Below are 12,503 nucleotides of genomic sequence, written 5' to 3' on the forward strand. Positions count from 1 at the left end.
CGGAGGACAAGGCAGAGCAGAGCGAAACCGTAGGTGCGGTGGACAAGGCAGAGCAGAGCAAAACCGCAGGTGCGGTGGACAAGGCAGAGCAGAGCAAAACCACAGGTGCGGTGGACAAGGCAGAGCATAGCGAAACGGCAGGTGTGGTGGACAAGGCAGAGCAGAGCGAAACCGCTGGAGCAGTGGGCAAGGCAGAGCAGAGCGAAACCGCCGGAGCGGTGGGCAAGGCAGAGCAGAGGGAAACCGATGGCGCGGTGAGCAAGCAGAGCCGAACAGGGCTGAAGGTGCAGGCAGAGAGGACAGGACTTTGTTCACATGCAACAGACTGGAAAATACAGGAAGATGGCTAGAACACAGGAGGTAGATACGGAGGAAGGGAAAAGGGACAAGCAGAACCAGATACACACAAGGTACTTACTATGAAGTAACGAGTGGACACAAAATTCACAAACAGAAGTACAGAGACAACGAGTTGGAGTTAGGTGCATGTTCAGACACTGCAAGAAAAGGGAAGGTATGGACATAGAGACAAACAGGTAACAGGCTAGGAGACAGTTCAGACAGGAACTGCTACAGCAACGAGATACAAGAACGAGCCTGGGTATACAGCCCAAAGAGTGGTGGAAACAGACTAGAAGTCAGAGATAACAGGTCTGGGTATGCAGCCCCCAGAGTGTCAGAAACAGACAAGATACAGGACAGGACCTGGCAATTCAGCTGCAAAGACAAATTGAGAGAAGGTGTTGCTCAGGCACCTGCTTCTGGGTGGAGGGGGTTTAAATATCCAGTGACTCACAGCAATAGGCTGGGGACGCATAGGAGCGCGCCGACAACAGCTGTAAGTATCAGGAAGTAACCGGGCCGCCGCCCTAAGCAATCAGACAAGAGACATGCACACAGCATGAACAGGAGCAAGGTTTGTAGGCTGGACTAATGGGTAAGATTGCAGTCTTGCATAGTGGGAGGTGGTGCACTATGCAAGCATGCCGCGAGGGATGTTACAATCCGGTGGAGTTGTCACCACAGGGAGCCTCACATGCACCTAGGTGATGGGTTGAACCTGAGAAAAATACCTCCACTAATACACACTTGGCTTTCGGGGGGGTAAGAGCAGTTCTGCCCATTCAGAGGGCGGTTCCCAGTGAAGGAGAAAAGAAGCCACATGTTTAGTGGACAATTGTGTGGAAGGACATCAAAGGAGCAGAATCGAGACTGAGGACCTGGGTTATGCATGAATTGATGGCATATGAAGATCAGTACTGACTTGGCTGGATAAACGTGTTACAGTTGGAAGATATGTCATTGGAATTGAAACTTTCTTAAAGGATTGTGCTACTGAATACCTGTGCTTCCATCGTTTTATCTGTCGTATGGAGGATTGTGGACTGAGACAGTTGTATTTTGGACATTTACCTGGAATTGTTGTATTACCAGGGATGAAAGGAACAAAATATTGTTGCATCGTTAACCTGCCTAGGTGATTATTAGAAACCCCCAAACTCAGATCTTCACAGTCTGCAATCACTCTGTGTGACTGCAGACTTATGGATCACCTCAGCACACACATTGTGCAGTCGCTGGTTTCTGAGCTGGGACCAGCGGGTACATATGCGTTGTGCAGAATCCCAAGAAAATCTAATCTAATGGTTGCTGCCTTGCTCCATACACTTGTATTGATAGTTCAAACCTCCATTCACTTGAGGATTGATAGTTCAAACCAGTGGCATTACTGATCCACCAGTCTAAACTTCACTCTCTGATGCTGCACGCAGAGGTAGTTTTGCTTCTGCAGCATCGGAGGAGTGCAGGGGCACTAAAGGTGGTCAGCTTTAAAGCAGTGCTTACAAGAGCTATAACAAAGAGCTTGCAAACTTGCTCTTATGGTATAGGAAACCAGCCACATCTGCAGAGGTGGCCGGTAACCTAGGCAACGAGCAGTAAGTGATAAATTAAATATCCCCTTGTTCTTGAGAATGGAGAAAATTTTTTTTATATGAGGTAAATTAGAAAGTTGCTTGTCATTAGTCGTTACAAACACTTTGCAACTTTACTCATACTGATTAAGATCATACTGAAATAATTATAATATAAAACCAGCCTTTGAAGATGGAACTACATGGAATACCAAGAACCCTTACAAATTAGGAAACTTTAAAATTAGTTTATCCGAACAGAAAAAAATCTTGGATACCTTGAGGCACTTCTCATTTCTTTATATAGCAGAAAATCTTGCTACAATCCAGCATATTACAAGGTCTACCATTGATTTTAACAGTAAGTAGCAGATCAGACATGCTTAGCCATGGACAATAGAACACAGAATCATAATAAATGAGTCCTCGAATCTTATGTCAATAAGCTTTGATTGGATCCTGAAAAGTTATGGAGCTGTCTACCATTCTTTGTTTCCTTGTAGAAAATGCAAAATCTTCTGTTTTACTTTCAGACTTCCATATTTCTCTAGATCAGAAATTTCTCCAACTTGAGTGTTTGTTATAACGTATTTGTCTAGGTCAATTGATCCAATCTTTTTACCTCTGAAAAATAATTTCCCCCTTCAAAAAACCTCTTTTAAGCAGTGTAAACATTATTTGGGTTACTCTAGACAGCCCCTTTTAAACTCTGCATTCAGCAAAAGGTTTGTTAAAGGGAATGTATAAAAAAAAATAATCTACTGTTTGTCAGATTTTTATCTTGAATGTATTTTTAAAAAAGGTAATTTTTAAAATTTTTCATATCATGATTTGTATTAAAAAAGTAATAGAAATCTGACAATTTTCACCCTGAGCACTAGTACTATTGTGGACCCACTGTTATCAGCTGCATTTATGGGTTTTACCTGTCTTAGTAATCCTGCCTGTGATGAGATAGGACTTCTGAAAAGCGTACAATATTTAGTTCTTTTTTAATTGTGATACGAATAAGTAAAAATTGTCAAAAATGTTAAAAAATACATTTAACTCAAATACCTGAATTAAACAACAGAGCTTTTTCTCACAATACATTCCTTTTAACAACTGGTATTTTGTAAAATTTAGGAATCATTCCTGCCTTTACACATAAAGGCACTGTGCAAGTCATTGTGTGTTAAGTAAGGCTCATAAATCCCAGGTGATGGAGGCGTCTCCTGCTTTCTTCTGTTAATCTGCAGAGGCTATTTAACAGTGTTAATGCACATATTTTAAAACCTCTTCTTTGGTAATCAGAACTCATCTTTTAATGTCATTTCTTAGAAGTTAAAGCAGACTTATCATTTGCCATAAATACTGTTTGGAATTTTTTGACCTGGTCTAAATGCAACCATGGTCTTTGAGTAGATGCCCACAGAGAAGAGTTGAGGACCTTTGTAAGGGTCATGCGAGTTAAGAGGTAGCACTGCGACCCCACGCACCAGTGAAACCTGATCTTTTGGGTGTGGGTGTTACAATTTGACTTTGGCATTACTCACTCAGGTTGCATACTGTATGCTGACTTAGGAACCCCCAATTTATGCAGTAAACAAGGAAGAGCTATGTCACTTTGTTGAATGAGAACATTCTTTATTATTTAAACTGGTTTAACAAATGTACAGTAGGTAGGTACAAAGCTTAGTATTCACATTTTCTTCTGTTTTTCACAGAAGAACAGACATGATAGTTATGAATGATGGCATAGGAATTACAAAGTACTTGTCAATCACATGACATAAACAACTTGAACTTTCCATCTTCATGTTATTTTCTTTCTTTCTATAGCCAAGTTCTGCAGCAATACTCATGCCCTATCTGGTCTGCTTAGTCTTGCTCCTATGCTCCCAGGACAGGCTTACACATTGCCTCTTGATCCCCACTCCTCCTAGCTGCCTTGGGCCCACAACCCACAGCTCTACAGTAATTCTGGCTTCAGACTGCACTCAGTGCAAATGACTCCCTCCTGTCTGGCTCACTTCTTAGTACTGAGGATCTTCTGGCCGTGTCTGGGAATCTCTGCCACTTCTTTTCCAGCACAGTTACTTTCAAGGTAATCTTCATATTACACACATACCCCAGTAATGTGACCCATGTCCTTCTTTTCTCAGAACAACTCACTAACTCAGACTCACTGTAATCAAGAAGTAAGTGACGCGCCCTCTGGGCCTGTGTTGTGCAGGGGAACCCGGAACCGGGCCTGTTGTAGAATGCTGGGGGTTGTAGTCTCCGTGTGGCGGTGACCCGGTCCGTGCCCAGGGTGTTCAAACCAGTGGCAGTCTTAAGTACTAATAATGTCCGACTACGCCACCCGTGGATTGCGGTCGGTGGGGACCGCCGCTGCGCTGCCGACCGCTGAGGCTGATGTTGTTTGCACAGCCGAGTATGGGATAACTCCCCACGGGAGAAGTATTGCCTCAGGGCAGCTAATGTGGATGATGGGAGTGATGGTGTGAGTGTCCCAGTACTGATGGTGCTGGTGTGGCGATGAACCACAGAGACGTGCGGTTGCAGTTTTCAATGCTTTACTCACAGTTGTTGTTCATGTCAATGCTGCAGGCGATGACTGCCCGAGCCGTGCTGCGTCCACCAGGCAAGGGACTCGGTCAACTCCCAGGTAATTCCAGAGTGTGGTTCAGAGCTCCCTTCTCTACCTTTCTCTGGCCGTCCCCACCAGTGACCCACCTTTGTCCAGCTTCCTCGGGCCTTCTGTTGGCAAAACCTCTCCCGGTTTCCCTGACCCTATACGGTATGCCTTTCTGGTGGATGTAGTGAGGGGTCGCACCAAGATGTGGTAACAACCTCCGGTCTTTGGCTGAGGAATCTGTTGCCTCCACCAATTTGGGTTCCAGTACCCTGTTCTGCCAACCCTTCACCCTGTATCTCCTCTGGGCATATGAGGTTCCTTCGGTCCTCGTGTCTCTGGGCCTTTTTCTGTGTTCCTTGCTTCCTTTCTCCTCTGTTCCAGTTCCTTTCTTACTTTCCTTTCCGCTCCTTCTCCTCTCTCTTTCTGTTGTTTCTGGCCTCCACTCCAGGCCTGCCTCTGGAGCTGGGCCCAGACTGAGCCACAGCTCCCTGCCAGCCCTCTCTGGCTGAACTCCTGTCTTCTTCTCCTCCTCTCTGAACTGAACTGGACTGAACTCTGTTCCAAGATGGTGCCCACCTTATATACCTCCTTCTGACACCCGAGCCCAGGTGACTAGCAACCAATGGGCTCCTACCTATGCCCAGAGACCCACCCCTATCTGCTCCTACACCACTGGGTTTTCCTCCCCCTCCCCACTCCAGACAGGGACAGATGCTGTCGTGCCTGCACTTCTGTCTAGTGGGAGCACCGTTGAGCTGTCCCTCGGAAATGAGGTGTGTGTGGTGCATGCAGCTTACTGAGTCCTGGTCCACACTCCATCCTTACCCGGGAGTGGAATACCACACCTCTGGTTTGAGGTGCAATACCCCTGTAGCAGCCGAGCCCTCGGGGTGCTACATTCCCCCCTGGTAAATCACAGCACGTCCTCGGGCTGGAAAAGAGCAAAACAATTTAAACATACAAATTTTTAGAATGCATTCGCATATAAGACAATAACTATAAACCCATCCCTTTATGGGAGGCACTTTTCTCTTTTAACGTTGCTGGTACTCTTTTTCTTTTCTTTAACATTCTTCTGTCACTAGCTATGGTCAAAACTACCGGAACTCTTTTAGCATATAAAACATCACATGAAACATTTGCATTATTATTCTAGCCGCATATAAAACTTTTCAATATAAAACTTTTTCAAGTAGAACATTCTTGAGCTCTGGCCGCTGTGCAACTTGCGACCAGGAAAAGGTGCAACAGTCCATTTAATCTGCCTTGAGGTAGACGTTGCGGTTTTTGTATAAAACCAGTAGGGGGCGCTTTAGGAAGCGCAACTATTTGCAGGGATGGCCGCTCTCAGTCCTCGGCCAGTGGGGATAGGGGAATGGCTGTTCACAGTCCTCAGCCTGGTTAGGGATTAAGGGGGTTAACTTGCACACGGGTAACAGTCCTTTAACTATTCCACACTAGTCCCAACGGGGACCACACTTCACTCAGCAACAGTTCTTATACCCGTACGGGTAACTATGTACAGTTCCACTTTACCGTTTACTGGTAACGGTGTCCTCCTGATGCTCCTTGCTCTTCCGGGTAATCTTCTGGTCCGTCCGGACCCTCAATGTACTCCGTGTCTGGGCGGTACTGAAGTTCCTCCTCCGTGAGCCGGTGAACGTGGAGGGCGTACAGTCCCTTTGCGCCCTTGTGCCGGGTGTAGGTGACCAAGTCACCGGGGTACAGGTCACGGCCGTGATGTCCCTCTGGCAGGTGGCTTTCAACGTCCCTTCTAGTGACGAAGACGTCGGTGTCAGCCTCCGGGTCTCTGATGAAGCCCCAGCCATGCTCTAGCTGGAACTTGACTACGGTCCCGGTGGCTCTGGGACCGCGGATGCCGTGGGTGTCTTGTCGGGCCCTCCTCTTCTGTTCCGCGCTCCTGGCCTGGAGTCGCTCCTCCCTGATGCGCCTCTGCCGCTGCTCTCTTTCATAGGTGGCCAGCTGCTGACGGCAGCAATCCAGGCGCTGGGCTGCTTCTGCCCGGGTCTCCTGGGTGAACCCCATGAGACTCTCGCCAGTGGGGTCCCATGCAAACTGGGCATCCTCCAGCGGGGGTGGAGCGATGTTGGCGGGCTCCGGGGCCGGGATCAGAGGCTCGCTCAGGGGTTGTTCTCCCCGGAGACGGGGGTTGTTAAACTCTGGTGGCCACTCAAAGGGCAGCCCGTCCGGGCTGGTATGTTGGGCGTACAGGTCCGCACCCAGGGGCGGCACCGCGGGCTTCGGACGTGTGGCAGCGCCCGGGGGCACTCGGCCTTGCGACCAGGCCGGTGGTCGCTTGTTGGTCGCGCCCGGGGGTGGCACCGCCAAGGTAGGGGGCGCTGGTGAGGCAGCGGCGCCCTGGAGTGCTGGGCCTTGCGTCCTGGCCTGTGACGTCTCCCGCGTTAAGGCGCCCGGGTTCAGAGGGCACAGCGCGGGGCGGGGCGTGATGACGGTTCTCGCTGCCTGAGGCCTAGCTGGCGGCGGTGGAGGCGTGGTGTCAGGTACGGTCCCCGGGGCTTTGGGTCCCGCAACGGAGGGTGAGGGCAGGCTGGTGTTCCCAGGGCTTGGGGTTGTGGCGTCCCCATTACCTGCCTCGGTCTCCATGGCCTCCTCCGCGGCGTCGTCTGCAGCTGCCGGTCCCGGCGGGGTCCTCCGCTGGCTGCCTTCGTGCTGCCGGGTCATCTCCTCCTTCCACCCGGCAAACACATCCCGCTGCGCCCGGACCATTCTTCTGTTTAGGTCTTCCAGCGCTGCGCGCGCACTGCCCGGGTCTCTAGGCAGCTTGGCCAGCAACTCTGTCAGGCTGCAGGGTGGCTCAGCTTGCAGCAGGCTGCGGGCCAGGGTGCTGGTGGAGTTCTCTGCTCCTTCCATCTCCGGGTGCAGCAGGTCCAGACTGATCAAGGCCGCACCCAGCCCCTCAGTTTTCTTTCCTATCCGCCCCCATGGGGGTTGGTCTTGGGGGCATCTGCTGACAATCACCCTCAGGGGCAGCCCCCCCACGTTGATGGACATCTCCACTGCTGCACTCATGGCTGGTGGGGGCGGGCTCCTTCTTTGGTGCCATTCTGGGACCTGGCCCACGATGGGAGGTGGCTTCCTGCTGTCTTTTGGTGCGCACATAATGGTGTCCGCTCTGCCAGGGCGGGAAAAATGGATGAAGACGGCGGGAAACGGTCCAAAATGGCGTCTGATGGCGGGAATCAGCTCCGGATGGCGGGAAACGACTCCGGACGGCGGGAAACTTCTGGAAATGGCGGGAGACTTCTTTTTAAGGTACATGTGCAGTTTTCTTCAGGCACGCAATACCCGCTTGTGGCGGGTTGGTAATGATCCTGCCGACTACGCCAAAGTTGAAGCGCCCCCTGGGCCTGTGTTGTGCAGGGGAACCCGGAACCGGGCCTGTTGTAGAATGCTGGGGGTTGTAGTCACCATGTGGGGCGGTGACCCGGTCCGTGCCCAGGGTGGTCAAACCAGTGGCAGTCTTAAGTACTAACAATGTCCGACTACGCCACCCGTGGATTGCGGTCAGTGGGGACCGCCGCTGAGCTGCCGACCGCTGAGGCTGATGTTGTTTGCGCAGCCGAGTATGGGATAACTCCCCACGGGAGAAGTATTGCCTCAGGGCAGCTAATGTGGATGATGAGAGTGATGGTGTGAGTGTCCCAGTACTGATGGTGCTGGTGTGGCGATGAACCACAGAGACGTGCGGCTGCAGTTTTCAATGCTTTACTCACAGTTGTTGTTCATGTCAATGCTGCAGGCGATGACTGCCCGAGCCGTGCTGCGTCCACCAGGCAAGGGACTCGGTCAACTCCCAGGTAATTCCAGAGTGTGGTTCAGAGCTCCCTTCTCTACCTTTCTCTGGCCGTCCCCACCAGTGACCCACCTTTGTCCAGCTTCCTCGGGCCTTCTGTTGGCGAAACCTCTCCCGGTTTCCCTGACCCTATACGGTATGCCTTTCTGGTGGATGTAGTGAGGGGTCGCACCAAGATGTGGTAACAACCTCCGGTCTTTGGCTGAGGAATTTGTTGCCTCCACCAATTTGGGTTCCGGTACCCTGTTCTGCCAACCCTTCACCATGTATCTCCTCTGGGCATATGGGGTTCCTTCTGCCTTCGTGTCTCTGCGCCTTTCTCTGTGTTCCTTGCTTCCTTTCTCCTCTGTTCCAGTTCCTTTCTTACTTTCCTTTTCCGTTCCTTCTCCTCTCTCTTTCTGCTGTTTCTGGCCTCCACTCCAGGCCTGCCTCTGGAGCTGGGCCCAGACTGAGCCACAGCTCCCTGTCAACCCTCTCTGGCTGAACTCCTGTCTTCTTCTCCTCCTCTCTGAACTGAACTGGACTGAACTCTGTTCCAAGATGGTGCCCACCTTATATACCTCCTTCTGACACCCGAGCCCAGGTGACTAGCAACCAATGGGCTCCTACCTATGCCCAGAGACCCACCCCTATCTGCTCCTACACCACTGGGTTTTCCTCCCCCTCCCCACTCCAGACAGGGACAGATGCTGTCGTGCCTGCACTTCTGTCTAGTGGGAGCACCGTTGAGCTGTCCCTCGGAAATGGGGTGTGTGTGGTGCATGCAGCTTACTGAGTCCTGGTCCACACTCCATCCTTACCCGGGAGTGGAATACCACACCTCTGGTTTGAGGTGCAATACCCCTGTAGCAGCCGAGCCCTCGGGGTGCTACATAAGTCTCTCCTTACTCTTAAATAATACTCCCATTTGCAGGGCTGATTGTTAACTCTTTGCTGTTTGTCATCTACACTGTACCTTCACAGTCCCAACACAAGTGAGTTAATCTTTCTTTAGCAGATCACAATAATATCATAAAACATCATATATAGAAGTTGAAGTAATATTACAGTCATCATCCTATATCCAATATTACATTATGCATTACTATCAACATCATATCTTCCGCTGTTTCTTCCTCAGCCTTACTCTTATACTTTGACTCTTGGTTACCAAGACGCGCTTTATAAACAAAGCACAAAACGGAAGATGGGGCATATCTCAGGAACAGAGATGTGCGTCAACAAAAAAAAAGACAGATTTAGAATTCAAGTTGTCTCACGTAAAATTACATTAACACCATTCCACCCAGCGCTATACAGAGACTATTAATACATTACTCCCTATCCTAATCTAAGTTCCAGAAATAAAACTATCAATATGTTTCGAAGCATGGGAGGAAACTGAAGTTACTGAAAGAACACCCAGGCAAACATGGGGCGAACATACAAACTCCAAAAAGATGCTGACATCTTTAACCCCTTAACGACCATGGGTCTTTCTGTTTTTGTGTTTTCATTTTTTGCTCCCCTTCTTCCCAGAGCCAGAACTTTTTTAATTTTTTGCGGGACGAGTTGTGCTTTTAAACGCCATCACTGGTTTTACCATATCATGTGCTGGAAAACAAGTGCGGTGAAATTGCAAACAAAATGCAATTCCACAGTTATTTTTTGGATCCTTTTTTTTACCACATTCACTGATTGCTAAAACTGACCTGTCATTATTATTCTCCAGGTCATTACGAGTTCGTAGACACCAAACATGTACAGGTTCTTTTTTATTCAAGTAGTGAAAAAAAAGCCAAAGTTTGCTAAAAAAATAAATAAATAAATAAATGACGCCATTTTCCAAGACCCGTAGCGTCTCCATTTTTTGGGATCTGGGGCCGGGTGAGGGCTTATTTTTTGCGCGCCGAGATGACATTTTTATTGATACTATTTTGGGGTAGATCCTATGTTTTGATCGCCCGTTATTGCATTTTATTGCAATGTTGCAGAGACCAAAAAAATGTAATTCTGGCGTTTAGAATTTTTTTCTCATTACGCCGTTTACCAATCGGATTAATTCTTCTATTATATTGATAGATTGGGTGATTCTAAATGTGGAGATACCAAATATGTGTATGTGTTTTTTTTTATATATATATTTTATTTTGAATGGAGCGAAAGGGGAGTGATTTAAACTTTTATATTTTTTTTATTTTTTTTATATTTTTAAAAACATTTTTTTTACACTTACTGCATGCTTCAATAGTATCCATAGGAGACTAGAAGCAGCAGTTGTCTGATTGCTTCTACTGCATACAAGCGATGAGCAGATCGCTTGTATGCAGCGGAAATGCGTATGTGCTATGAGCGCCGACCACTAGGTGGCGTTCATAGCAATTGAGACATGACAACCACAGGCGTCTGCTGCAGACCCTGGGTTGTCATGCCCACCCATCGATGACCCGCGATCACGTGACCGGGTCACCGATGGGCGGGGCTTAGGATGCACTTCCCAGAAGCACGAGTTAAATGCCGCTGTCAGAGATTGACAGCGGCATTTAACATGTTAACAGTCGCGAGTGGATCGCGATTCCACCCGCGGCTGTTGCGGGCACATGTCAGCTGTAATAATCAGCTGACATGTGCCCAGTTCAGTGCGGGCTCAGCGCTGGAGCCCTCGCTGAACCGGCCTTTCAGACCAGGTGCATACTATTACTGACCTGGTCGGAAATGGGTTAAGGAAATAGAGCTAACCACTGAGCTACTCTTCTGTATTTTAGACAAATTAAGAAAAAGGGAAACTGTCACTCTATGGTGACAGCCCCACTAAAAGTATGTGGTCAGTATTTTTCTCAGGAGTGGGAGTCAAAACCAGGAGTGGGTGATAAATGCAGAATTGGTGACGTGTTTCTATTATACCTTTTCTCTGATTGTTCCTCTCATGGTTTTGGCTCCCACACCTCCTGCGAAAAACACCATTGACACCATGTCTTGTTACATTTTTTCAGATCCAGTAAAATTAATGAAATCATTTTCAGTGTACAATTTATGCTTATCATCTGTGAAGAGTCAATTGGGCATTAATGCTGTATGCAAAAATCCGACAATTTAGTGTCCACCCCTGCCTCTCCAATCTTATTTGACATACAGCTAGTTGCCGAGGTCATCACAAGCCTGCTCCCAATTTGCTCATGGACTGATGATTTGTGTTCGTTCCATAGGTATATACAATACAGTGCAGGATCTTTATGCCAATGTTCTCTGAAGAGTAAAATAAGCATTATCACTGTACTGAAGAATCAGGCAATCATGTGTCTAACTCTTCTTGCCCTTTCTTGATTAATATCCCATGTTCCACTGTAGTCACTACCAGATATTTCACAATTTTGCATATTGTGTTTTCTAAGCAAGCAAAGAACAACAAGAAATAGTGTGTCCAGCTTTGTCACAGTACATCTCAATACACTGCACATGTCTGGAGCGTACAGGCTGTGCTGCATATACAAGACTTGAAGGAGGTTAGCGGTAACTACAACAGTCACCAATCAAGACTGGAGGGGCAGGGTACATACTTCCTGATTCACCACCGCTCACATGACTTGTCAAAGGTCATTATCACACAGCGCACCATTTTAAAATCAATTTTATTAATTTTGCCTCATCTAAAAATACAGACTAGGGAATGTTTGGAAAGATTGTCAGGATAAGTTATATGGCATGGTGTTGGTTCAGGGTTGTAAAAAGACTTGACAAGATCCCTCTAAATGGAAAGGATGATTCTATGCAGTCACACTGGACTGTTAAGAAGGCCAACAAATGTCAACATAGAGCACTATTTATATGGTCACCCAATTGACCAGTCAACATCTACTTGACGAACAAAAAATTACCTATCCTCTTCAACCAATTTATTTTTTACCTTTTAACCTTTTTATTATAGAATATTATAACATTGAACAAGCAGTAATTTTTTTAAAGAGGGCCCATCACCAGGTCAAAGGGGACAAGCTTTTGCTCTTACTTTCTTTCTGTTGCTCTCCTTAGCATTTTTTTTATATCCACAAAAATGTTCCAGAGATATCTTTATAGTTTTTAAAGCGAGCCTGGCATGAGGATCAGGCAAGTTAAACTAAAAGTATGGGCTTAAAGGCACTCTTATACTGATTTAAAT

The 12,503-nt window shown here is 47.7% G+C and overlaps 1 protein-coding gene across 2 annotated transcripts in view; it reads right to left on the reverse strand.

The window, feature by feature from the left end:
• Nucleotides 1-12,503, reverse strand: part of CSMD2 (CUB and Sushi multiple domains 2) — a 1,528,443-nt gene that overhangs the window by 703,369 nt on the left and 812,571 nt on the right. The gene's annotated exons all lie outside the window — the stretch shown is intronic.

Source organism: Phyllobates terribilis, unplaced genomic scaffold, assembly GCF_046119375.1.
Source record: "Phyllobates terribilis strain yellow unplaced genomic scaffold, ASM4611937v1 Scaffold_2__4_contigs__length_985480577, whole genome shotgun sequence".
NCBI classification, from domain to species: Eukaryota; Metazoa; Chordata; class Amphibia; order Anura; family Dendrobatidae; genus Phyllobates; species Phyllobates terribilis.